Here is a 26835-nt window from a genome sequence, read left to right as displayed (position 1 = left end):
GGTATCACACTGATCTGCTAACTGAGACAACAACTGAGTAACTAAAGGGCATGTAGCATATACATCGTGAATACACTGTAGAAAAGGATGATTCACATCTAGGACAGGACACAGGTAAGGGGTGAAAATTTTTATCATACTACTCAGAATCATGAACAACTTAACCCTTAAAAATCTTTGTTTCTGGAATTAATGTTTTCAAACCACATGTGGGTTTTCAGGTAACTGAAAATTTCAAAAGTGAAAGTGCAAATAAGGGGCAACTACTGTATGTATTTGATCTAAAATGAATTTATTAGCCTAATGTAGTCTTAACTGAATAGTCTCAGATCCTTAGCTAAAACATGATGCTACTGATAAAACATTGATGCTATTTTTTATTTTCCCATTTTGACATTTTCTCACCACTGTTTTTATCTTGTATCATCCAGTGTCACTAGAGATGCTTCACTTCCTGCTGACACTAAGGACTTAAAAAATTTAGATGGTGATCTAAATTAAATTAGCCTTTTGACTGTGTCAATTCCTAGAAAGTGTTAGTGAGTCTTCTGAGGGTTGCATTTCATAAGATATATTATTTCAGTTGATTTCCCACTATCAATTATAATGATGTAATGAGGAGAGATAATTATGTGTTAACTTGATGTCTAAGGTAAAAAGCTGCTACGATACATAAAGAATCCCTGATAAAAGATGTATAGGGGAACTGGAAATTAATGTCCTTATCAGGTTGAGGTTTAACACTTAGTAAACCTTTCAAAATTTACTATGAAAGGGCAGCAGGGTTCAAAACACTGAACAAAAGCCAAATCAAATACAAGTATCTCTTTTATTTTCAAAGCAGACACTATTTTCCCAACACAGAGCATTTTGTCTATAATGAGCAGTTGTTTTGCTATAGCAATCAAACCATGTAATCTACCATTCAAAATAAATCATAGTAAAAGACACATAACATTTGAAGGAAGACAAATCTGATTATTTCTACTCCTATCAATTGCGAGCTGAAAAATTTCAGGAACGTTAAGTTAGGCTTTTGGTATCCCAATTTCTTTATCTATAAAAATGTGAGTAGCAGAGTTAACTGTTAGGATTTAGGATCTGAATTCTACTTCTGCAGTTTGTCAGGTATCCTCTGCTCTCAACTGTGTTTGGTTTTATATGTGAATAAACAGCCAATGCTCTGGTCCCTTGGTCTCAGTTACTTCACCCACTTCATCTTCCTTTATCTTCATATGTCCCCCGGGGCTGCCCATCCATTTTCTCTACTCTTTATTTGCAAATTTTCTTTCTGATTTCCTTTGATATTATAATTACATTCCCCCATTATTATTTTAACTCCATATTGTTGCATAACTACATTGTAAGCAGCACTTTTCTTCCAGTGTCTGCAGCACTGTAAGAGAAAAAATAATATTCCTGCTCTCTGTGATTGTATTTGTGCATGTCTGTGTTTGTCAATAAGAAATAGCCATCTGCTTTACAACAATGTGCATATTATGAGGTACCCACAATATTTATCTTAAATCTTTAAAGCATTGGTCAATTCATTACTAATGCACATTTATTTTCTCACAGTCTCAGTCAGAAATCTGGGCATAACTTGGATGGGTCCTCTGCAATGTTGCATTCAACACACCTGCCAAATTTGGATTCTCATGATGAGGTTTTCTTAGGTTATATAGGAATGATTTGCTTCCAAGTTCATGTGGTTGCTGGCAGAATATAGTTCCTTTCACATCTCAGGATTGAGAACCTAGGCTTTGTGCTGGCTGTGGAGCTGAAGCCACCTTTGGTCCCTGGCTATGTGACCTGATTCATAGGACAGTTTGCAACTTAGAAACTTTCTTCTTTAAAATCATCAAAAGTGAGAGTTTTCTAGTAAAACAGATATTAATGTCTTATGTAACATAATCACTGACAATCATATATATCCATTGACCTTTGCCACACTCTATTGATAAGAGACAATTGTAGGTCCTGCCACATGGAGGGAAAGAGATCATATAAGAAAACAAGAATACCACTTCTGGGCATCTACCCAAAGGAACATTAAGTCAGGATACAGTAGAGACACCTGTACACAAATGCTCATCACAGCACTATTCACAATAGTCAAGCTTTGGAAACAACCCAGATGCCCTGCAACTGAAGAATGGATTAAGAAATTGTGGTATATATACACAATGGCATTTTACTCAGCCATAAAGAATAATGAAATATGGTTTGAAGGTAAATGGATGTAATTGGAAGGCATCCTGCTAAGTGAAGTAATCCAGGCTCAGAAGGCAAAGGTCACATGTTTTCTCTCACATGTGGAAGATAGATCCAAAAGATAAACATATATCAAAAACAAGCACACACAAACTCATATGCAAAGATGTTATTAAGAGTAGAACTACTCTATGGAACTTGGGAAAGAGGAAAAAGAAAAGAAAATGAGTAAAACATAACATCTGTGTAGATAGAGGATATAAGGATATGTATTGAAAACTGTTGAAAAATGGGGTGGGAGAAAAAGGGGTAAGGGAGAGCAATTGAAGGGTTTGAATGGATCAAAGTAAAGTATACCCATATTGGGCATACATTGAGACACCCCTTTGAACATCAACTTAAACATTATTAACAAAAACCAGGACTGTAAAACAGGTACAGCATGTGTGGGTGGGGAGTACTAGTGAGAGGGGGAGGAAGATGATGGAGATTAAGGTCACAGTATATGGTAGATGGACTTCATATATCTATATGAAATAGAACTAAGAAACCTCTTGCGGTTGCTTTAAGAGGGGTGGGAGGACAATTAAGGGGAGAGACTATGGGGGCGATATAATATACAATATAAGAATAATCAGAATTGTCACTATGAATCCCTCCTTGTGTAATGAATAAATTCTAGCAAAAATTTATAAAAAAAAGAAAACAAGGATAACAGAATTTTATCCCCACAGCGTATTCAGGTAAGAGTTCAAATACTTAAAGATTAGCCACCACATTTCTCTTTTTCATTGTGAAGGCCGGATCATTCATAATCTTGAAAACCACATGAAATAACAGTATCTGTATTTAAAAGACAATGATACATGGTTATTGGTCTTAAGTAGTAGGACAAAATATTCCTGCACTTTAGGTAGATCACTGACTGCTTTCTGGTGAAGAAAATGTAAGAGGAGCAACACTGGCAAAAGAAAAATCAATTACAGTGCCCATCAATCCATATGAAAGGCGATGTCACATCAGATTAGGAAGGGGTTACATAATGGATAAGCAAAGGATAGATTTGAGATGTTGCTTGGGAAATAGAATTGATAGGGCTGAGTGAAGAAAAGAATTTTGCAAATGACTTCTGTGAAAAGCGTGTTGTTGCTGCTCATTTACTCAGATAGAAATCACTGACAGAGGGGCAGCTTGTGTGTAGAGTAGCTTAGTGCAGATTGGGGTTGTATTCTTCCCATAGAAGGTCAAGGAAGTCTAGCAATTATAAAGTAAGGAATGAAGGTTGAACATGTTACCAGAGTAACACAGGCATTTAGAAAAGTAAGAGCAACCAAGTCAAGAATGGGACTGTCTTCCCATGGGCTGCTATAACAAAGAGATTGGGTAGCTTATATATATATCAAAAATGAATCACATTTCTGGAAGCTGGAAGTCTGAGATCAGGCACAGAACAGTCAGGGTCTGGTGAAGATTCTCTTGCAAGTGGAGACTTCCATCTTTACGTGTCCTCACAGGGTGGAGAAAGTGCATGAGAACTTTCTGGAGTCCTTTTGTAGGATACTAATTCCATTCATGAAGGAACTGCATTCATTAACCTGTTACCTCATATTGTGACTTAGGATGTTAACAAAGGAATTTTAGAGGACACAGACATTGAGAACAAAGCAGAGGTTGATGAAGAGGAAGTCAGAGAGAGAAGTAAAACTTTACAAAATGAAGGCAACGAATGGCAGTGCTTTCATGAGGAGAAAATATCCAAAGTATTTGCTATGCCTGAGATATAAGTAAGATAATTTAGAATTCATTGTTTTATCTAAAGAAGACATTTTAAGTGTACTTGATTAATGCAGATTATTTTTAAGTTAACTCTCTGAACATAAAAGCCTTCTAAAGTTATTTATAGGTATAAAAAGCTACATTGCAAATTATTTTCTTCAAGTGCTCTCTATGTTTTCCTACATAAGGTAATATTCTGCTTTAGGACAATTCCATCTGCATTGAATCCTGAAGAAATACAATTCTGCATTGGCACCTTAAAAAGTTGTAAATGCTGCACAGCATTTTAGAAAGCAGAACAATTGAAACACAAATTATTTGTCCCTTTGGAGATTTATTTGCGATCGAAACTGCCATTTGTTCTGTAGTGACATGTACAGGTCTGGCATTTCTCTTCGAATTTTCTTGCAAGTTTTTATTTAAGGAATTGCAATTGCAGTTTAAGGCATTCCTGGAGATTAATGACTGCCTGGGAGGGGTAGCTCTCTGGTCCATTAACTTCAACCAGTCATTAATTTCCATGAAAAGTCCTGCATGAAAGTTATTATTACTCATAGGAACTGAAAATAAAAGAAACATACAGTAGATCTATGGATTGTACCAGTTCTTTCAGGATGATGAAAGTCGATTTATTCTTTCAAATGATGAAAGTCAATTCATTTCTATGAGGATATTCAGGAAAAATGAAGTCCTTGTATGTAAACTAATCATTTGCTTAGTCTTATTCTTGGCAATCTAATTTTATTTACATTGATACAAATAACTTAAACAGGCATTAGAAGAACATAAGTCTCCTGCCCTAATCTGAACACCTTAACCAATGTGTTGATCTTATGTATAGTTTGTTAAACACCACAGATTTTTAAAGTTTTAGCCTTGTTTTCAGAGGGAATTCTCCTAGTGTGACAGTAAATATTCTATAAGTTTAAAAATGGTTTAATTCTTTAGAGAGATTTTATTTAGCTAAAATTCATGAAATATCAAGATAATCTACAGAAATGACTTTTTCTCCCAGGTTTTCAGGTATGTTTAAAATTCTTTCCACAGTACTGATCACTAGGAACCCTATGGACTAGAGAGTTTAAACAATAGACCAGGAAATAGAACATTCTTATCATCAGTCTGGAGGTCTGGAAGGTGAAGATCAAAGTCCTGGAACAGTGAGTCTTGAGTGAGACCATTCAAGGTTTCTAGATGGCCATCTTCTCACAGAGCAGAGAGACAGCAAGAGCTGTCATTTCTTTTCATAAGGGCACTATTCTCATTCATAAGGATTCTATCCTTATTGCTATCTCCCAAAGGCCTTATCTCCTAATATGACTGAGCTAGGGGTTAGGATTTCAACATACGAATTTGGAGATGGGGACTAGAAAACAGGCCATTCTAGTCATAAGAAGAAAAGTTCAAAAAAAGCCAAAAATTTTTCACATTTTTCAATATATTCTGGATCACCTAATATTTCAAGATTTATTGGGTATAAAACTCATGAATAAAATAGGGTATAATATTTTACACATATTCCGTAAGACTAAATAATGTTTTAAAATCTTATTCTTGGGCTTGCAGAGTGACTCAAATGATAGAACACCTGCCTAGCAACTGTGAGACCCTGAGTTCAAACCCCAGTACCACAAAAAAATAAAATAAAATTTAATCTTTAAAGATATCGTGACATATTTATTCCACTTAAAATTTTCATCTACTTCAACTTATAAGATGTTTTACACTTTTAAACTTCTCGTTAAAAAAATACCACTATATACTTGGTCTACTTGTGTCAGACCAGTATTGTTTTTGTAGTATATTCTTTTCTCTTTCATTAAATGAAATAAAATGTTTATTAAAAAATAGATATGCATGGTATATCCACGCATGGACATACATACAGGTGTGCTTATGTATATGCATGTTCATATAAATGTGTACACAATCATGAATGTGTTGGTATACACACTAAGCAATGTGTATGCATACATATATATGCTTATATATGTGCATGTGCACATGAATATGTGCACAGTTGCATGTATGTAGTCAATCTTCAAACTTCCAACACATGTGTGACACACCATCACTAATGGAATATTATGCTTTGCATCATACTCTTTAGCTCATAAATAACTTATAGATGGTCACACTTGCATTGATTTATAAATTAGTGCTCTTTTGGAGGGTCAAGAGTGTCTCTATCATTTTATCTTTCCAAATGTCAAGTAATTTGAACTGTACAATCTGTAGTTTTTGCAATGATTTTTTTCACTTAGCAATACGCCTTCATTTATTCAATTTTATTGCATCGAATTTTATAATTTTAAAATTTGTGAGTAGTATTTAATTGCATGAATGTACAAAGTTTATCCATTCACCTAATTAGAGATGTCTTGGTTTCTTCTAGTTTGGAAATGCTATAAATGGTTGCATGCAGCTTTCTGGAGAGGTATATTTTCAAATCAGGTGGAACGCAATTGCTGGATTGTAAGGGAAAACTACATTTATTTAGCTTTGCAAGAAATTGGAATACTGTCTTTCAAAATTAATGTTCCATTTTGCATTCCCAGCACAATGAATTAGTTCCTGTTGTTCTGAATCCCCACCATCACTGCAACTGTAGGTTTTAAAAAATCTTATTCATTGTTATAGGTATGTGATGACAGGTCCAAAGAGATCACTGGCCTCTGGGCTGTATCTTAAACCCTGGAGGTCAAATTCCCATGTGAATGAGAACATATTTACCACCAAAGACAAGAAGTTGAGATCTAGGGTCTTCTACATAGAATAATAATTCTTATGCATTAAACTTCTCCACATAACAGTCAGTTCCCTTTTTACAACTTATTATTATTTGTCCCAGTCATTATATCAGTAATTAACTCCAATTGCTTTTTGCATATTTCCATTACCAATGGTCCCATGCCAACAAAGAAAAAAAAAAGGCTTCGCATTAAATAAATGTGTATACTTTCCTCTTGTTAATTTATCTCTTGAGAATGTAATTCTTTGGCTTAGCCATGACTGAAGAGCGTGGAGGTAGAATTTTGTTTCCTCTACAGTGGTGTTTATTAGTTTTGCTTTTCATTTCACTATTGAAAAATGACATTGATCATACAGTAACTAACAGGGGCTTAATCTGACTAAAGTACCATATATAAAGGTTTAAATGCCAAGGTGAAAACTGCTTCAACTATCAATATCAATATACACTTTTAAAAAAAAGGACAGGAGGCTAAAAGAAGTATTTTCCAAGGGTGAGAAGTATTTTCCAAGGATGAGGACTAGTTGGTGGGGGGAGGCCATAAGAAAAGGCTGAATGTGGGTGAATATGATGGATGTATCTTGTATTCATATATAGAAAAAAAAGAAAGAAACTTGTTAAAATTGTTCTAAGAAAGGGGGAAGGGAGAGAAGGGAGAGTGGGGGGTAAATCTAAATAAGATGCATTGTAAGCACGTATATAAATTTAAGAATGTATATCCCTGTACAATTGTTCTATGTGAATAAAATGACATTAGACATTTGTGTATGCTTTTTGCCATCTGTATATCATAAAAATTTTTCTTATTTTGCCCATTTTTAAAATAGGTCAGATTTTGTTTGTTTTTGTTGTTGTTGTTGAGTCTTAAAGTTTCATTGCATATTTTGGATACAATTCCTTTATCAGAGGTTGATTTAATAAAAATGGGTGACTGTAGTTTTCCAGTTTCTAGACTACTGAAATTCATTTCATCACATTTAAAAACTATTGTAATAGTTAACTATTACAATGGTTAACAGGAGAGATATGAACATTTAACAGGAGAGAAATGAATATTTTTAAAAATATTTTAAGCTAATAATTTAAGTCAGTAAGATATTATATGCATCAACTTGTTACTCAGAGTTACCAAATAAAATAATGAAAGAGAGAAAGACAGGGAGAGAGCGAGAGAGAGAGAGAGAGAGAGAGAGAGGAGAAAGAAAGAGAAAGAGAGAGAGAAATGAATCTCATTAATTGAGATTCAGAATCATGAGTTAAATAAACTTCTTTTCCTTATGACTGACCTAGCCTTGGGTATTTTGCTATAACAACTCAACATGGACTAGGACATGGAGTATATCCACATTTCTTGGCTACTGCCACCATTTCTTTTTTTTTTCATTTTTCTTTTATTATTCATATGTGCATACAAGGCTTGGTTCATTTCTCCCCCCTGCCCCCACCCCCTCCCTTACCACCCACTCCGCCCCCTCCCTCTCCCCCCCCTCAATACCCAGCAGAAACTATTTTGCCCTTATTTCTAATTTTGTTGTAGAGAGAGTATAAGCAATAATAGGAAGGAACAAGGGGTTTTGCTGGTTGAGATAAGGATAGCTATACAGGGCATTGACTCACATTGATTTCCTGTGCGTGAGTGTTACCTTCTAGGTTAATTCTTTTTGATCTAACCTTTTCTCTAGTACCTGTTCCCCTTTTCCTATTGGCCTCAGTTGCTTTAAGGTATCTGCTTTAGTTTCTCTGCGTTAAGGGCAACAAATGCTAGCTAGTTTTTTAGGTGTCTTACCTATCCTCACCCCTCCCTTGTGTGCTCTCGCTTTTATCATGTGCTCATAGTCCAATCCCCTTGTTGTGTTTGCCCTTGATCTAATGTCCACATATGAGGGAGAACATATGATTTTTGGTTTTTTGAGCCAGGCTAACCTCACTCAGAATGATGTTCTCCAATTCCATCCATTTACCAGCAAATGATAACATTTCGTTCTTCTTCATGGCTGCATAAAATTCCATTGTGTATAGATACCACATTTTCTTAATCTATTCGTCAGTGCTGGGGCATCTTGGCTGTTTCCATAACTTGGCTATTGTGAATAGCTGCCACCATTTCTTTATCTTCAAAGCAAGTAGCATAAAATGTCCTTTCCTTTCTAACTTCTACTTTCTATATTATCTTATTTCTTTATTAAAAGGGCCATTGTGATTACATTAGGCCCACCTAGATAATCCAGAATGAACTCTGATTCGAGATATTTAACTTAATGTTATCTGCAAAGCTCTTTTTTACTTTGCATAAGATAGCTACAGATTCTAAGAAGGGGGGTATCATTGACAGTAGTGGTATTTAGACTGGATATTAGTTACTTTTGCATAACTGTGATTGAATAATTGACAGAAACAACTGAAAGGAAGGACTTATTTATTTTGGCTCACGGATTCAGAGAATCAAATCCGTAATGGCTTGACCCCATGCATGCAGGCAGACATTATGGTGGTGGGAGCTTGTGGCAGGGGAGGTTTTTCACTTCATTATTGATGGGAGACAGAGAGGCAGACAGGAAAGGATCAATGCAGGATATAGCCCCCAGAGTCTCATGCCCAGTGACCTACCTCCTTGAATTTTGACACACTTCCTACTTTTCTGTCAATATTATGAGTGTATCAAGGGATTGACCCATTGATTAGGTCTGAGCCCTCTTGATACAATCACTTCTCAAAAGCCCATCAACTACCAACCACAACTGTTAATACATGAGTCTGGAAGACATTTCTGTTTTAAACCATAACAGCCTACCACATATCTATCTTAGGAAGTCATCATCTTCAAGACTTATCTTTACAGAATACAAGAGAAAGACGTTAATGTTATTAGGTTACAAGTAGGTAAGGTTTTACAGGTGTAAAGTGTGTCCCTAATGAAACCAAAAGGTATTTCTGAGTGAGAAAATAAAATGTTAGTGACTTTAAATATAGTAGCCTGAAAAAAAAATTCCATAGGGGAATATATATATAATCCAGTTTGGTAGCGTACTCATTGTAGAGGAGAAAAGTTCTAAGAGGAAGGATCCATATTTAAATTGCTGGGTGCAAAGAACTGAAGGGATACTTGGAAAACACGAATTTCATGTGAGGTTACCATATCACAATTGCCTTAGGAAATATTCAGCTGCGTATCCATACAAGTATGATGAGGATGTAGAAAGCAGGCAAGAAAAGAATAAAAAAGAAAAAGTAAGTTTAAATACAATTCAGAATAAAAAATCATTTATTTCACTATAAGTCCCTTTAAGACTTTTGAAAAGTTCCCTTGTATTTCTTAGTTATACAGACTTATGCAGGACATGTTTATATTAATGTGTTGACTTAACCATGACAAACACCTAGACAGGCATGGGAACAGTGCAACTCCCATATAAAGGGAATTTGTATACAACACTTACATTGTAGTTTTAGGGTTTTTATCCCTGAAGCAATATTACAAGATGGGTCCATTTGCTGTCCCTGGGTATTAAGCACATATGGATAAAATAAACATCAGCCAGGAAAGGAACATTTTTTTTGTAACATCTCATATATGTTTTTGTTTGTACAGTAGTAAAATGTCATCCCATGGTAGTTAACAATATTTCATATGACCAGCTGGTTTGAGTATGTCACGTAAAGCAACATTAACCATTCACTGTTTGCTAGTCCTAAAGAAATTGTATGATATTTTCTATCATGAAAATGGTCTAGGATCAGGAAAAAAAGTAGTTGTCTATGCTGCATGCCAAATTCTCATAAACGTAGATGTGTAAAAAACCATATTTAAGTTCTCATGTTGTCTAGGGGTCGGGTCCAGGCACAGTTTTAGATGGGTCGTATGTCTAGTGCGTCACAAGTCTTCAATCACAGTGGCAGTCTGGACTGGCTTATCATTAGAGGGTTGGCTCAGTAAAGTTCTGCTATCCCAAGAGTTGTTGATAGATTTCCTTTCATTATGGCTGTGGGATCCATTGAAAAGTTATTTCTTCTAATTCAATAGGGGAGGGGGGACTAGGATTTGAACACAGAGCTTTGCTCTCTACCTACTTTGAGCTATACCTCCAGTCATCTTTCTAATTCTTAAGAAAGACAAGGAACAAGGGCAAGTTTGCTAGCAAAACAGCATCATGAGTAATGTATTAAAAGTGGAATGTTCTTCTAACGCCTTTGATATATTCTATTGAATGGAAGCAAGTCATTTGTTCCAGTAACACTCAGGGCCAGTGGACCGCCTTTAAATCTGACCTTTACAAAGAAGAAAACTTAGACATAGTGGTAAGCATAAAATCCCAGCAACATGATTCAAGTGTCCAATTGGAGACATTATTTCTATAATTAAAAAAAATTGATAACAATGAAAATTGTTCAATATTGTGTTTAGACTATACTAAAATTATCTTTTCTTAGAATCTGCCCTTATATGTGTTAGAAAGTGTAGGCAGGCAGGCAGAGGTCAGGAGGATTGAGGTTCAAAGCCAGCCTGGGCAAATAGTCCCAGAGATGCTATCCAAAAAAAAATCCATCACACAAAAAGGGCTGGTGGAGTGGCTCAAGGTATCACCCTTGAGTTCAAGTCCCAGTACCACAAAAAATGTAGGCAGGCACCTAGAGCAAGGAATTTTGTAATTACAAGAAGGACCAGATGTTCTTTAGGATAATGTGTCTCAGGTGGATTCCGAAACCTTACTTTGATAAATTAATCCACCTTTCATAGGCTTTGATTGCCTCTAATGTAGAACAAATATCTTACGGGGCTATTAATCGTTTAAATCTTGGTAAGAATGGTATAAGAATGGTAAGTTTGATTAACAAGCTCCAGTGGACTGAATTAATTAGACAGAATTAGACAAGAGAAAGAATGAAAGAGGGAAAATCAGCAGTTCCAAATTTCACAGGTTTGGTAGCTTTCTTTGTCTTCATATAGTAGGTTATGATATGTGTGGATAGATAATTATTATTATTGCTAGAAAGATGCCATGCCACACTAAAATAGGATTATCAGTAAATGTATTAACTTATTTGTACAACAATGAGTCTAGTGGCTAAGTGGGAAGTGCAATGTGGAGAAATAAGCAGAGTAAGAAGAAATTGTGATTTATATACAATGAGTTAATTCTCTCTCCAAAGGGATCAAAAGTAAAAGTGCCTGAACCCAAGCTGGGAATCAGGATATACTCAAAAGATGAAGAGATGCACAGTGGTCCTGCTCAGCATTCAGAAGGATACAAAGTAAACACATGTCCTGTACTTGACAGGCACTTTTTATGAAAGGCTCATAGAGGCTTAACAATCTTCCAGTGTCAGAATGAAACTAAGCTTTACTATGGATCAGACAATGGAAACATTTTTAGAGGTAGAATTTTAGAATAAATATCTTAAAACTAGAATTCCGCTACAATACTTTGTTCTCCTGGTTTCTAAATACACTACAGGCAAAATAAGAGAAACAAGTAAATATTTTTAGCATATCAATGTAACTCCAACCCCATTCCTTTCAACAATATCAATTTGTTTTTTACATTCTGAGCTAGTACCATAGATAAACTATTTCTAGTGTTATTTCCGGGATTTTGGCTCTAGAACATATAATACTTCTACAGATGTCAGGGCTTTTTCTTTTAGATAATTTTAAACCTAGATTTCGCATTTTTCTAGAGAACATCTATTGTTAATACAATAACATCTTAATAGAAGGTAACCATTACACCTAGTTTTGTCCCACAGTGTGATTCAGCAGCAACAAAGAGAGTTGAAGATACTGAAATGTTTACTCAAATATAAGGTAAGGTCATAATAGTTTCTTTGAGGGGCTAAGTGGCTTATTCTACATGAGAAAATAAAATAAACTAAGTTTAAATGTATATATATATGTTTAAATATAATATATCATATTAAACATTAAATTTAAATACATTTACATTTAAATGAACTTTTATGGGAACTATGCTTTAGGTATTCATTTGACATAGCTATCTCACAGTTTAGTTTCATTTACATAGCTTTAAAATTTATTTAGGTATTTCCCTTAGAGGAAACTGGTCTGGCATAGTATATCTTTGACCTTGGCTGATTATTTTGTATGGTGAATTTAGAAATCCGATTTTCTCATTTATTTAAATGAACTAAAATCATCAAAAGTGTGGAAGAGTTGTCATTTTTTTCAATTTTTTAAAGTTTCATGCAGCATTTCACTGTTGAATCATGACTTTGTTTACCTTAATTGTATCCACGAAAATGTTTTAGGAAAACCCAAAAGCAGAGGAGAGAAACTGTTTTTTTTTTTTTTAATCCTACTCCGCAATTAGGACCATTCTCATTACTGATATAGCTCTGTTTGAAATTTAGCCATTTGGGGAGCAATAAATTTATGATTTTTTGCTCTTTGGAAGGAAACATGATTTTTTTTGTAAATCTATTGGAACAGGCATAAAGTTAACACTTAAAATACACGAGAAATGACCCAGTGATATTACAAAGCAGGAATGAGTGGACACGAATGAGCCTTGAGTAAGCAGTGAGCATAATAAATCACAGAAGATAGCTCTGTGCCTTACCCTCGAATCCATATGTTCTTCTCAAAGAAAAACAGCCTTTAACAACTTACCATTATTTTGGACAGTTCAAGGAGGCCCTGGGAAATCTCTCTAACAGTTAAAAAAGCATGAATTATAAACCTAATACTAATGTTTCTAATTTTTGCTCAAATCTACTTAAAAACAAATTTATTTTTTTTTAATTTTCAAGAAATATTCTGATCTTGAGGATAAATTGTCAGGAATATTTAGATGCTGTATCTATTAGAAATCAATATTAGTGATGTTAAAAATACCTTCCCTCAATAAACTGCTTAAACTTTGAATCCAGAGTGTTGGTTTTTTAATCTGTATTCCTCAAACTTATCTAGGCAGCAATTTATTTACAAGTGTGTGATTTGTATATATGATAAAATATACTTTAAAATTGTTGAAAATATGTCTTAACATTTGCATGTATTATCAGCTCAAGTCATTGGATCCAGTTATTCATATCCACCACTGATATTTCTGTTTTTCTGGTTTTCCTCCTTCTATGCATAAGGTACAATTACAGTTTTTCACTCTCTTCAAGTTCATCTTGGCCATGGTTTTTGCTTAGGCCAAAGGTATGACAGCATAAATAGTGAATTTCACTCATGGGAAACAAAGAGAGCACAAGTGTGTGATCTACAAGTTCTATTTTCTGTACAATAGCAGCCAGTGACATTTCAAATGATGGTATAGAATTTGTTAGGTTGTCAATGGTTAAAGAATCTGTCAAACAGAGCCCCTGCCACCCTAAGATCGACACTTACTGTAAGAAAATTATTACACACTTACCCAGTAAGCCTCTGAAATTTTGGCTTTGTTATTGCAACACACCCTAAACCAGTCTGACCAATATGTCCAACTATTGATAAATATGAAAAGAAAGAAACCCCAAGGAACTTAATTTGCTAATATAAAATTTTGCAAGTTCAATGGAACGAAGTCCACTGAATTCCATAAATATTACTTTGTTATCCATTTTGAATCTACTACTCTCTGATGTACATTAAGGCTTACGTGAAAGGCATGAACACAGATTTCAGGTTAATAAAAATGTTTAACAGTATTTACCAGCACTCAACAATGTTTCCTAGGAAACGTACTATATATGAGTAGTAGATGTATGTATTATTCATTCAATTAATGACTTTTCAAGGTCTATTTTGCTGCAGACACTCCTTGAAGGAACCTATGCTACCTCAGTGAATAACAGACCCTTGCTTGCATGTATCTAACTCCCTATCAAAAGGAGTTAGATTTGGAAAGAGCAAAAATAATGAGGAAGTAAGTGACAATACAAAAGATGACAGATGTTGTAAAGAAGATGTAGAGTCAGGTGAAGGAGATTAAGTACACTGGGTGTGAGAATGGTGTCTTTTAACCTCTTGAAAGTTCACCTGGATAGTTTTCAATTCTGAATCTGGTCTGAAATCAAAAGGTGCACATAGAGAGGCTTCTAAAGAAGAGGTAAGTTGGATTAAGAAATGTTGGGGTCCTCAGTTTCTAGCAACAGCAGAAATCTGTTTCTAAATCTGTAGTCTTGAGAGGAAAAGGTCAAATCACTGTTAATAAATAGATCCTTTGGGGAGATGGAGTCATGCAAGAGTCAAGCAGCAGATGGTGAAGTTACAGGCATCCACCATTAGAGCAGCCACCATAAACCAAGGGGAGAGCAGGAAGAAGCACCCCAATATTTCTTGCCTCCCACCCCTCCCATCTCTTGCCTATGCCTGCTATTTACAGAACCCAAGCAGAGGAGCAGAAAGCTGGGACTTGGATGTATGGTCTACTTGTTCTTATCCCCAAGATATAGAACCATCAGGAAAGGGCAAAGGTCAGATCTCAAAGATGGGAGGTGACAGAGAATAACTGGCCCAATGGGTTTTATAGCAAAGGTTACATTTAAGCAAGGCTTGAAGGAAGAATGTATTTATGCTTACATCTGGGAGACAGTACTCTAGGAAGTAGCATTAATCAGTGAAGAGGTCCAGAAAAAGAAACTGTCTTCAAAAGTTTTAGGAAACAAAAAACTGCTGGAACAGAGTATATGAGGAAGAAAGAAATGAGAAGTGAGATGAGAGAAACAGCAGCAGTCCTAACTGGACTTTAAGTTCCAGTCCGAAAGAAAATCCTGGAAGAGTTTGCTCAGCCTTCAGAAGCAAGTGACTGGTAAGTACTGCAGTGTACAAAGAAGTGCTCTAACTTGCTTGAGTAAAACGCTAAAGCCTTACAAAGTCATCATATTAAAATACTGCCAAATTAACCAAGAGTGTAAATGACAACAAGTAAATGAGAACATATGCTCCCACATTCTGCCTCATGGACCAGCACCCCATTCCATTCACAAAAGTCTCATTCATTATATGTTCTTAGTCAGAAAAGGAGGTCCCTGGAAATCAATTGTAAATTGTCCCCATTATTATGCTGTGGTCAATATCTTCATCACTTAGCTTATATTGACTCTTCATGAATTCTGTTAATTGATTTACTCTAATCATCTAATTCAAATAAAACAATGAATTTAGCATGAAGAAAATATTATCTAGTCCCCCAATTTATCTCCTTACCTTTATTAAACACATATGTTGCATTCTATTGCACCCAGGCAAGAGGAGACGCAGAAGGACTGATTTCACCTGAAGTTATGCCAATAAATACTTTCCCACACTCATTTCTCTCCCTCCCTTCCTTCCTCCTTTCCTAGACACTTTCGAGAATTTTTAACACACCAGCTGTCTGTTAACCATGGATACACTTCTCACTCAAAGGAGAATATAATGTATTTCAGAATGATCAGTCTCTTCTGCTCTTATGACTACATATTTTATTCCTAATGTGTAAATTATAGCTAATTTTTCTCTAAGTCAACTATCCAGTCTAATGGTTCTGAAATAGCTTCTATTAGCTGTGAGGGAGACATCTAACTTGTCTGAAGAGGTCAGAGACAGGTTTAATCTCCTTCCTTTACAATTCGAGTTGTGTCCTCAAAAGCGGGGACTGCCTGGCCCAGGAGCCCGACTTCTATGAAGTTAAAATTAAACAGAATAGAGGCAGAAGTCAAATTCCTTATACTTACTGAATATGTTTGTCTGCTAGGGCTTCCCATAACAAAATACTACAGAATAGAGCCCTTAAACTACGTTTCTAGTTTTTCAGACTAATAATCTTAGATTAAGGTGATGGCAAGGTCTGTTTGTGGTGAGGCTTCCCTTTCTGGCTTATAAATGACCACCTTGGTGTCTAGTCTTCAAATGCCCCTTCTTCTGCACACTCACAGCAGAATCCCTATGGTGTCTCCTTCTCTTATGTGGAAATTAGTTCTATTCTCTCACTTAACCTTAATTATTGTCTCAAAAGTTCTGTTTTTAGACAGAGACACATTGAGAGGATAGGATTCAGCATAGGAATTTTGGAGGAACACAATTCAGTTTATAACACTGCAACAGGTTAGTCTGTTGTTTCTATTTCCCTTGTTTACAATTTTAACATTAATATAGTTGAAAGCAAAAGTATTTCAGTTACCTAGAAGCCCATGAAAACAGTGTCTAGTGGAGGCTCAGCAGGTTTGCTTGTGTACTTGAGGTAAACATGACATTCTCCTCATGTTGCGAGCTCCAATTACTGGATGACCAATCCCACAGAGGTTAGGTGTTTATATGGCTTTTCAAAATCTTTTTCTAATTTCTATTTACAGTATGTTTTCTTCACCTTTTGAATACTAACAAGGACTTTCTAAAACTGCTAATCCATGTTCACAATGGAGGCTTAGAAATGTTAGCTACAGAAAGCTCCAATATTCTTATCAATTGATCCCATACTCCTTTGCGCTTGTCTATCTGTACAATGAGAGAAGCTTTAGGATTTTTCTCTCCCTGCCCCTACCACCTCATTTTTATTAATGCATGTAACGTCTCTCATTTTGCCATGTGTCACTTTCAGATTTTGTTATCTTATGCTTTCAGGTTTTTACCTGAAATTTTCTTTGAACTTTAGTGTTATAATCTACTATGGTTCTAATTCATCTTGCTCATAATTATACAGAAATGCAATGGATTATCTAATTTTACAAGATGACCTGAAAGATTTCTTACTTTAAAAAATTTTAACATGTATCGGTTTTAAGAGGAAATGAATTCTGATGTCAAAATAAACCTTATGATAGATGAAAAGGAAAAAGTTTCAAGAACACAGTAAAGAAATACACCTATCCACAAATTTGTCTAATCTCACTCACTTTCTTTTTCTTTCTAAACTGAGTCCATGAGATTTAACCCCTTAAGTGCATTTATGGCATGGGTCATGTGCAGCAAGGAATCCAAAATTTTGGAACAACTAGAGGAACAAAGGAGACATAGAGTTGCCAGAAGTGACCAGCTGAATAGAGTGAGAAGACCAAGTGTAACATCAGGTACATAAGCTAGAAGATATGGCTATTTAATTCAGGAGACGAAAGCAGTGGATGAGAAGGTGGTAAAGAAGTCACTGGTCCTGGCATGGACAGTGAGAGAAATATTTCTGTTATCTCTACTTTTACACATTGAAACAATATTTTCCATGCCTGAAAATTGGTCTCCTGCAAGGCCCACTAAGAGAGAATAACTATGGAGAGATAAGGAGAGAGGGAGGTTACTTGAAATTTTTCTTCTGTTAGTAATTTGACACACTATCATTTTTAATCTTTTTTTTTTTTTTTTTTTACTGCACTGGGGTTTGCACTTGCTAGGCAAATACTCTTTTATTTGAACCTCTATTCCTGCCTAAGACATAATAAATTCACATATTATTGTATGTAAATTGTATTAGTGTTAAAAATAATACATGTAAATTTTATTATTGTTTATGTTATCTAAACAAATACTAAGCAGATTAGATTATTTTACATGAATTTCAAGGTCACATAGTTTATTTTCCAATTACATTAAAGTACTTGTACTGTCGATGTTGGAAAAATAAGCAATGAAAAATTTTAAAAAACTTTTTACTTTGGAGAAAGTTTTGTGAAATATCTTCCTCATAATATAAAGATAAAAAATGTCTCCAACTGTGCAATGCTTACTACTCCCACTAATAATAATCATTGGATTTGAAATAGTCTTTTTCATTCAAAGAGGCAAATATTTTATACAAAGAAATCAGTTCATCCCAGGCATGAATCAACATTAATAAAGTATTCTATCACAGATAAAACAACAATGCAGATTTGATAATTTTGTGTGTCTGTGTGAATGATACGTGATAAATTTTTGATTTTCAGTTATAGCACTGAACTTTAGATAATCAACTTTAAGGTGAATAAGTGATTATTCTTATGAGCTATCAAGGTAAAAGAACAACTTCTGTCTTTCATTTATTCTGTTCATTTCTTAAAGCATAATGAACTGAACTCTTCTTCTCCTTCCTCTTCCTCATTCTCTTCTTTCTCCTTTTTCTCTCTTTCTGTCTAATCCTTTTTCTTCTTCATAAAATTTTTCTTCCATGAAATTACTACAATGTAACTACCACATAACATACCACATTTATCTTGGCACAGATGCACTTAAAATCTAGATCTAGCATACATTATTAGTTTTATGAAATTAAGATTTATATCCAACACACCAATTCTTTTTTAAGGTTAAATAGAATATGAACAAGGAATCTGAATTTAGCATCTTCTATTAATCAAAATGTGCTGTGGTGGGAAGAATTCAAGTATGATAAATATGATACGTTGTAAGAACCTTTGTACATGCTACAATGTGTACACATCCAGAACAACCAGAAAATAAAAATAAATAAATAAAAAATAGACTGTTACATTTTTATCCTGAAAACTAACTAGTGATCAATATTTATTCAAAGTCACATTTAAGACTGGGTATAGTGCCACACTTCTGCAATCCCAGCTACTCAGGAGTTGGAGATCTGGAAGATACAGGTTTGAAGCTGGTGGGGAGAAAAAAGTTAATGATACCCATCTCAAGAAACAAACCATGTGTAGTGGTTTGTGCCTATAATTCCAGCTATGAGGGAACCACAGATAGGAGCTGGCCAGACAAATATGAAAAACCCTATTCAAAAACAAACTGAACTAAAACTGGCTGGGGATTTGGCTTAAGAGTTAGAGTGACTGCCTATGAGTCATGCAGCCCTGAAAAAAGTCACATATAAGACATGTCCAGGTGCATTTTAATTCAAAAAGTAGGATGGATGTGTGGCTCAAGCAGTAGAGCACCTGCTTTTAAATCTTGAAGTCCTGAGTTCAAATCTTTGTCCCCCTAAAATATCTTAATTCCAAAATTAATTCTAGTAAGTGTTCCTACTTAGGTAGGAACCCCATTCTAGTTATTAAACCACTATACAAGATAATTATATTTTAATGGCATACTTAAGGAAAGAAACCCAAATTCAAGCATACCAATTTCCAGGTGTGAGAAAAGCAAAAATTAATGAAAACAAACAAACAAAAAAGCTTTGTTTACACACTAATTAAACTAAGATGTTGAACAATCTCATGTAAAGGCTGAATTGGCCTCTGGGACTAGAAGCAGAAAATTCCATGTGATAAATTCAGGGCAACTAAGTTTCCCAGCCAGACCCAAGGTCAGAGAATCCTTTTGAAGCAGATCAGCTAGGTAAAGGTTAATGAATATCACAATGAGCACAATTCATTCAAGACACAATGTCATTTTTTTTCTTTCCAGAGCTTTTGAGCTAATGGCATGGACCTTATTTAGTTAAAATAAATGATAATGGAATTGCACATTTCTAATTAAATGGATGCACCTAGGAAACCAACATGTGCCTCCAAATGTTTTCTTGCAACCGAGCTACACTTTCATTAATTAATTTTCATCAATGTAAGATTAGAGAAAGATGATATTTCATTTGCCCTTTGAGCACAAATGGAGATCCATGGTATACTTCTTTTAAATTAGAATGCTAAGTAATTACATGCTGATTAATCACATATTTGAATCTTTGCTAGTGGCCTTTAATAATAGTCTAGCTGAAATTTATTAACTTTAGAGAAGTCTGCAAAATAATAATTTATTCCCCATGTTTTGTATCTAGAGTTACTAAAAGACAAGAAGCAGATGAGAATTAAAGAACCCTGGATTTTAGCCTTATGACTCATTATGTTTACTGTAAGAACATCGTCATCTGTGTTAAATTGCCTTTAAATTGACATTTTCTCATTTTGAAAGTAGAAGAGTCAGGATGAATGAGGAAGCTTGATTTCCCACAGGTGGACTGTTTTCCTCAGGGTCTCTTGCAGTTAGTTGTGACAAATAGGAGATCATGAACAAAGATTTGTTGGCAAAAATTATTGTACCTAATTCTCATATCTGGTCTCTAACTTCTCACCAACAGTACTCTATCATTTTTCCCTTCTATAGAAATTTTGAGAAGGAATTGAAAATGCTGTAAACTCAAGATCAGAAAACCCAGGATTTCTAATCAAAAGCAGATATGAGATTCATGAGACCATAAAATGCCCATTTTCATGAATTAGGAAAAAGATGATATCATGGTGTGCAGTTATTTTTATTTCATCTATTACAGAAGATACTATTGGCTCAACAAATATTAATTATGTCAACTCTAAGAATGAATAATACTATAATTTTGCTAGTTTATACCATGGTTCAATATCTGAAGGTGATTGTCCCTAGCAGAGAAGAAAAAAATAATTTACTTCACACTTATACTGCATATTCTTAGACACAGATAAATATTAAAAAGTGCCTTGCCCTCATTAACATCACGATTTAAAATCTATGTATTTTTCATCATTGTGTACTCAGTGCCCATCATTTGTGAGAGACATAATTTATGAGGGAGCCTGGACTGTATCATGTACTACTTATCCAGTAGTGTATAAGATATTAGTTCAACATCCAAACACTTAAAACAACACCTATTTGCTACCTCACGTTTTGTTCGTTCAGAAAGTTCAGGACAGCTGGTCCTCTACTTCACAGCCTCACAGAAACCAATAAGCAATGTGTCTGCGGAGACAGAAATCTCTTCTGAAGGCTGACTTGATGAAAAGTTCCACTTCCAGGCTAACTCAGATGATACTGGTAGAGCTTCATTTCCTCAAGATTTGTCAGAGGAAGAGTTTCATTCTTAGGTGACTACTGAGTGGAGTCAGTTGTACAAGCCATTGGCTCACTGCCTTTCCCATATGGCAGCTTGCTTGATGAAAGCCAGAAAGACAGAGTCTACTAGCAAGACAGAAGTCACCATCTCTGGTAACCTAATTATAGATGTGGCAGTCCCTCAATACTGAAACATTCTTTTAATTAGTAGCAAATTATTTAAGGGGAGAGAATTACACAAGGCTGTAAATGCCAGGAGTCCAGGCCATTGAGGGAAAACTTAGAGGACTGCCAGAGGTCATGTTTAAAGTCATTCATAATTATAGCTCCCAGTAACATGATTAAATGTCTTGATTAGAATTTGGTAAGGGTTTTTGCTTCCTATTATTTGTTCTCATTATTAAATTAGTCAATATGTGCAGAAAAGACAGAACAGAGAAAAAGAGAGGAGAAAGATTAGAAAGAAAGAAATGAACATAGAGCAAAAATTAATGAAATAATAATGAATTCCATGTATTTCACTTTTTTATTATGCAACTGTTTCTACCTTGATGAACAACATGGTAGGTAGGACTTTTGCATTTAAAAATACAAAGTATAAATCACTGAGAGAGGGTATCGGGGCTGATTTAGGAAATTATCAGAATTAGAAGGTGAATACATACATTAAGGGTTAGATATTTAATTAGCAATGAAGACAACAGGTGACAGTTTTATAGAAATTAAACACAGTATGATTAAGCTAATTACATGTATAGTATTAATACATTAGATCTCTCGCAGATGAACCTATCAAATTATGATCTGACATATTTATTGCTCTACTAAATCTCACTTGATGCCAACCTATTTTAATTGTGATGCCTGACTTATGTGGAATAACTCCTAAAATTTTACAAAATTTCATAAATTGCTTTAATATGCATTTTCTAATCTAGTTCACAAAGGACACTCCCTTCCAATTATATTCAGATTTATCTCATTGTCTTACTATTAAAAATTCTTCCTTGCCACCCTGTTACTTGCAAGATAAAGACTCCTTAGTCTAACAATAAAAAAATTCCTGAGTGCAATCATTCCAACATTCCCTTCTCTCTCAGTCTGTGCTGCATTTCTCTGTCATATTCACCTGAAACTACTAGTCCCTACAAATGTCATGTGTCAGGCATTGTACATAATTAAGTTTATTTCTCAACCTCAGCACTATTCACATTTTGGATGATAATTTGTGTGTGTGTGAAGGTTGTGTGTGTGTGTGCTGTCCTTTGTACTGTAGGATGTCCTATACAGTGTCAGATGTATAGCACCATCCCCAGCATTATAAAAAAGTAAAAAGCATCTTCTCTTGAGAAACACTGCTATGTATATTTTAGCATTCTGTTTTCTTGGGCTGAAAAACCTTTCTCTGATATTTACAACTGACTGAATTTGACATGGTTTTTGGAATTTATATCCATTGAAAAGCATAAAGTAAATATTTGTGTTCCCCCCTCCCACAAAACTAAATCTTATAATCCTGATCCTGGATGTGATGCTATAGAAGGTAAAGGCCTTTGGGAGCTAATCAGACTAAGAGAGTAGAGACCTCATGCAAAGAACTAGTGCTGTCAAAAGAGACACAAGAGAGCTTGCTTCCTTTCTGTTTCTATTCTCTGCCACTTGAGGCTCTAACTAGAAAATGCCCAACTTCAAACCAGACAGTGAAACCCCAACAGACACTGGATATACTGGTGTCTTGACCTTGGATGTTCTGTCTTCAGAACTGTGAGAAATATATTTGTTTTGTTTCAGCTACTTAATCTGTTACATTTTGTTATATCAGTACAAACTCACTAAAACAAAATTTTTCCCACTGTTCGATATAGCAGTTTAAATAAAATGACTTCTTTACCTCTTGTGTGTCTGTACACTAAGCAGAATGCTCAGGATTGCTTTGATCTTGGTTTCTCAGTACACTGGCTACAGGAACAGAAGTATTTTGCTTCATTTCCCCACACTTTTTCCCTGATGTTTTTTTATAGGAATAATAATGTTGAATAATTCACAGTATCTGAAACATAGTTGGTACTCGGTGTATGTTATTTAATATTATTTTATTGTGAATTTATTAATTTTTGAGTAGAAATATATTAAGTTCTTATTTATTAGGTGTGATAAATGAATTTGTTAATTCCAAGGTGATACTATATTGTAGAGACATAGATACGTAACTAAATTATTCACCATTTTATATTTCTATTGCAAAATGCTCACCTTGAATAGGGGAAACAATGGTTTATTATAGGACAATTTGTATTGGTATGAAGATAGTTAGACAATGAAACATAATGGGGCTAAATTTGGTGCATGGAGACAAAATGCAACAAGAAAATAGAATTCCTTTCTCTGGTCATTTTGAAGATGGTTCAATATGCGCTTCTCAAATACAAAGTATTTTATAAAACAACAAAAAGAAAAGAAATGACAGAGCAAATATATACAATCTGTAAATCAGCCCCCATATTAACGTACTAAATGTATTAATAAAAACACATGTATAGAGTAGTAAACTGTTAGCATTCACACAAAAGTCTTAAAAATGAGAAACATAAAATATATACTTCTTTAAATGAAATTAAGGATACCCAATAATTTTTTTAATTGGGAAATTGGTAGAACAGTCTTTAGCCATAGTCAGTTTGTGATTCACTTTAATAAAATCAAAATTGTTGATGGATTGACAAATGGAAGGAGAGCTGGATAGAGGATAGAGAGTATATAGTAATGGTCCCAAAGTTTTCTATGTTTTAATGCCGAGAAGCTATGAATAGATTATGTGACAAAGAAGATTATTCAGGTGTCATTAATTTAAGAATCTTGAGCTACAGATATTATTCTGGACTATCCTGGTTTAAATGTTATCACAAGGGAACTGAAAAGGTGGAAGAATAAGGCAGAGGAGTTAGTACATGAGAGAGGATGAGGGAAGCATGGGGCAGAGTGAGAAAAGATTTGAAGATGCTATACTGCTGGATTCTAAAATAGAGAAAGGAACCACAATCTGAGAAATCCAGATGACTTTAGAAGCTGAAAAGGGCTGGATTATCTATTGGCATCTCTGAAAGGCTTTTGAAGGGAATGCAACCTGACAAACACTGTTGAAACCCTTTTGGATTTCTGATATCTAGAACTGTATGATAAGAACTTTGTATTGTTTTAAGACACCAAATTTGTGGTTCTTTGTTATACATGTAGCAGGCAACATATAGACATTAACAATAAAGCAAATATAGTTAAATAATGACAATAGAATGGGTGTTCAAAGTAAATTTTTTCCAGTTTAGCTTGAACATTTTTATAATGAGATGTACAAAAAAGAAATAGACATGGGATTATATCATAAGCGTAAAGGGAAATAAGGTAGTAGAGTGTGGAAAAACACTATTAAATTTGTGTTTGATAAAAATGATTTATGAATTAAATTCTATACATATTTTACAGGTCAGCATTTTCTTCTCAAATTTAAAATTCCTGAGTAAATAAAGAAAAAGTCACACCCACATTTCAGATTGTTAGTACTCAATAAAGCTACATATATATAATGTAATATAATGTAACTCCAATTAGAAATAAATTATATGCATGATCTGAGCTCAGGTAAATTAACCTGTGACTATATATAGCAGAGATATAATCACCGATATTACTCATCTTGTATGAATCTTTCTAGTTTCCAAACACTATTGAAATAGTGAGGAAATACTTATTTATTGCCTTCTGAAAGATCCTGGTAACATTGCTTATCCATTGTCTGAACACTCTGGGAAATGGAAAAAAGAATAAACTTTAGTGTCCTTTGTTATTTTTAAACAATGCTGGAGATCAAGTTCACAAACCAAAATAAATAAGTTTAATTTGTTGTTTCTATTTTAACATGTAACTAGCATATTTTTCATGCCAATTAGTACAGTAGACTTTGTATTTTGATGTAAAGATCACATCATCTTTGATTGGTTTCTACATGCAAAAATTGGAAATGCTGGTAAATCGACACTTTCAGCGTGCTTCCCAAATCTCCTTGGCATTCTGATCCAACTTTCAACTACAGATGTCTGAGTTCCTTCTCTGATCACCAGACTGATTATGCCCTGGGAAAGACTAACTGAGAAGTGCTATGAATTAACATACTCCAGGAGAAGTCATTAGCTGAGGACATAGGAATACATACATACATAATAACCCAGCTCTCTGCTCAGGTGGGGTAACTCTGCAGCGTGTTTCAGTCTGGTTGCCCAAATTTCCCACTGAGGATGAGCTCTGGTTGTCTCTAGTGGCCATGTCCCTTCATTGGCTTTATTCCACTCTATCTCATTCCCTAAATCTCTTATTAGCAATTCTCTTGGATTACTTCCAAATAAACTCAGAATTCCATTTTCAGAGAGTACAAACCAGAGACCCTAACCCCCAGATAGAAATTTTTTTAAAAAAAGCTATAGAACAAAAGTCAGTACCCTAATACAACTACCAAAGGTTTTTTAGTTGTCAAACATTTTACTCTCATCTAAATTAAGTATCACATGTGTATTTACACCTCTATCCAATTAAACTGACTCTTAAAGCCACTGTTTTAGGTGAGTCCTTAAACTATCATCAGCAAAAACAAAGAACTCTTAATATCATGTGGCTTTTGGTTTTTGATAATATAACCTAGTGGAAGTGAATGCTGATGGCCTAAGCCTCTGGGATTAGTGACTTCAGAAGCAGTGCTAGCAATCTTACACCCAACATGTAAGAGAGCAGTGAGGCTTTCCCCACCCCCCAGTATTATGGTTTGGAATATAGTATATCAAGTGGCCCTGAGATATTTGGCCTTTGTCAGACTGTTTCCCATTAAGAATTGTTTCATGCCACATAGGTGGGAACTCTACTGCATGACATATTTGATACAGATGGGACATGAGGATTGACAATAATTGAATTTCATGGGTTGTTTTTAGTTTTTATCATATAAAAAACAATGAAAGAGATAAGGAAGGAAGGAAGGAAGAAAGAAAGAAAAGAGTAAGTAAGTAGAGAATATGAGAAAGGAGGACAATTAATGGAGGGGAAGAAAAAAGGAAGGGAGGGAGGGAATAAGGAAGGAAGGAAGGGGGAAATACTCAAATATATTTAATAGAAAAGTTTCAGCAGTAGAAAATTAGACCTGAAAAAATACTAAATTTCAAAAATGTTTAAAATGAATTCAGAAATAGTTTTTCTTCTGATACCACTAAGTTCCCCTTATAATCTATTCGTGACTGAATAATCGCTCTGTATTTGATAAAAAGCTGAGAGAAACCTTGTGCTGTGATCTGTCCATCAAATACCTTTGTAGACACAGAGGTCTTTCAATTAATTCTTAAATTACTACAATTAGTCATCAGGCCTGAGGGAGGCCAATTCATTT

The sequence above is a fragment of the Castor canadensis genome, chromosome 3, assembly GCF_047511655.1.
Source record: "Castor canadensis chromosome 3, mCasCan1.hap1v2, whole genome shotgun sequence".
NCBI classification, from domain to species: domain Eukaryota; kingdom Metazoa; phylum Chordata; class Mammalia; order Rodentia; family Castoridae; genus Castor; species Castor canadensis.
This window is presented reverse-complemented; position numbering follows the sequence as displayed.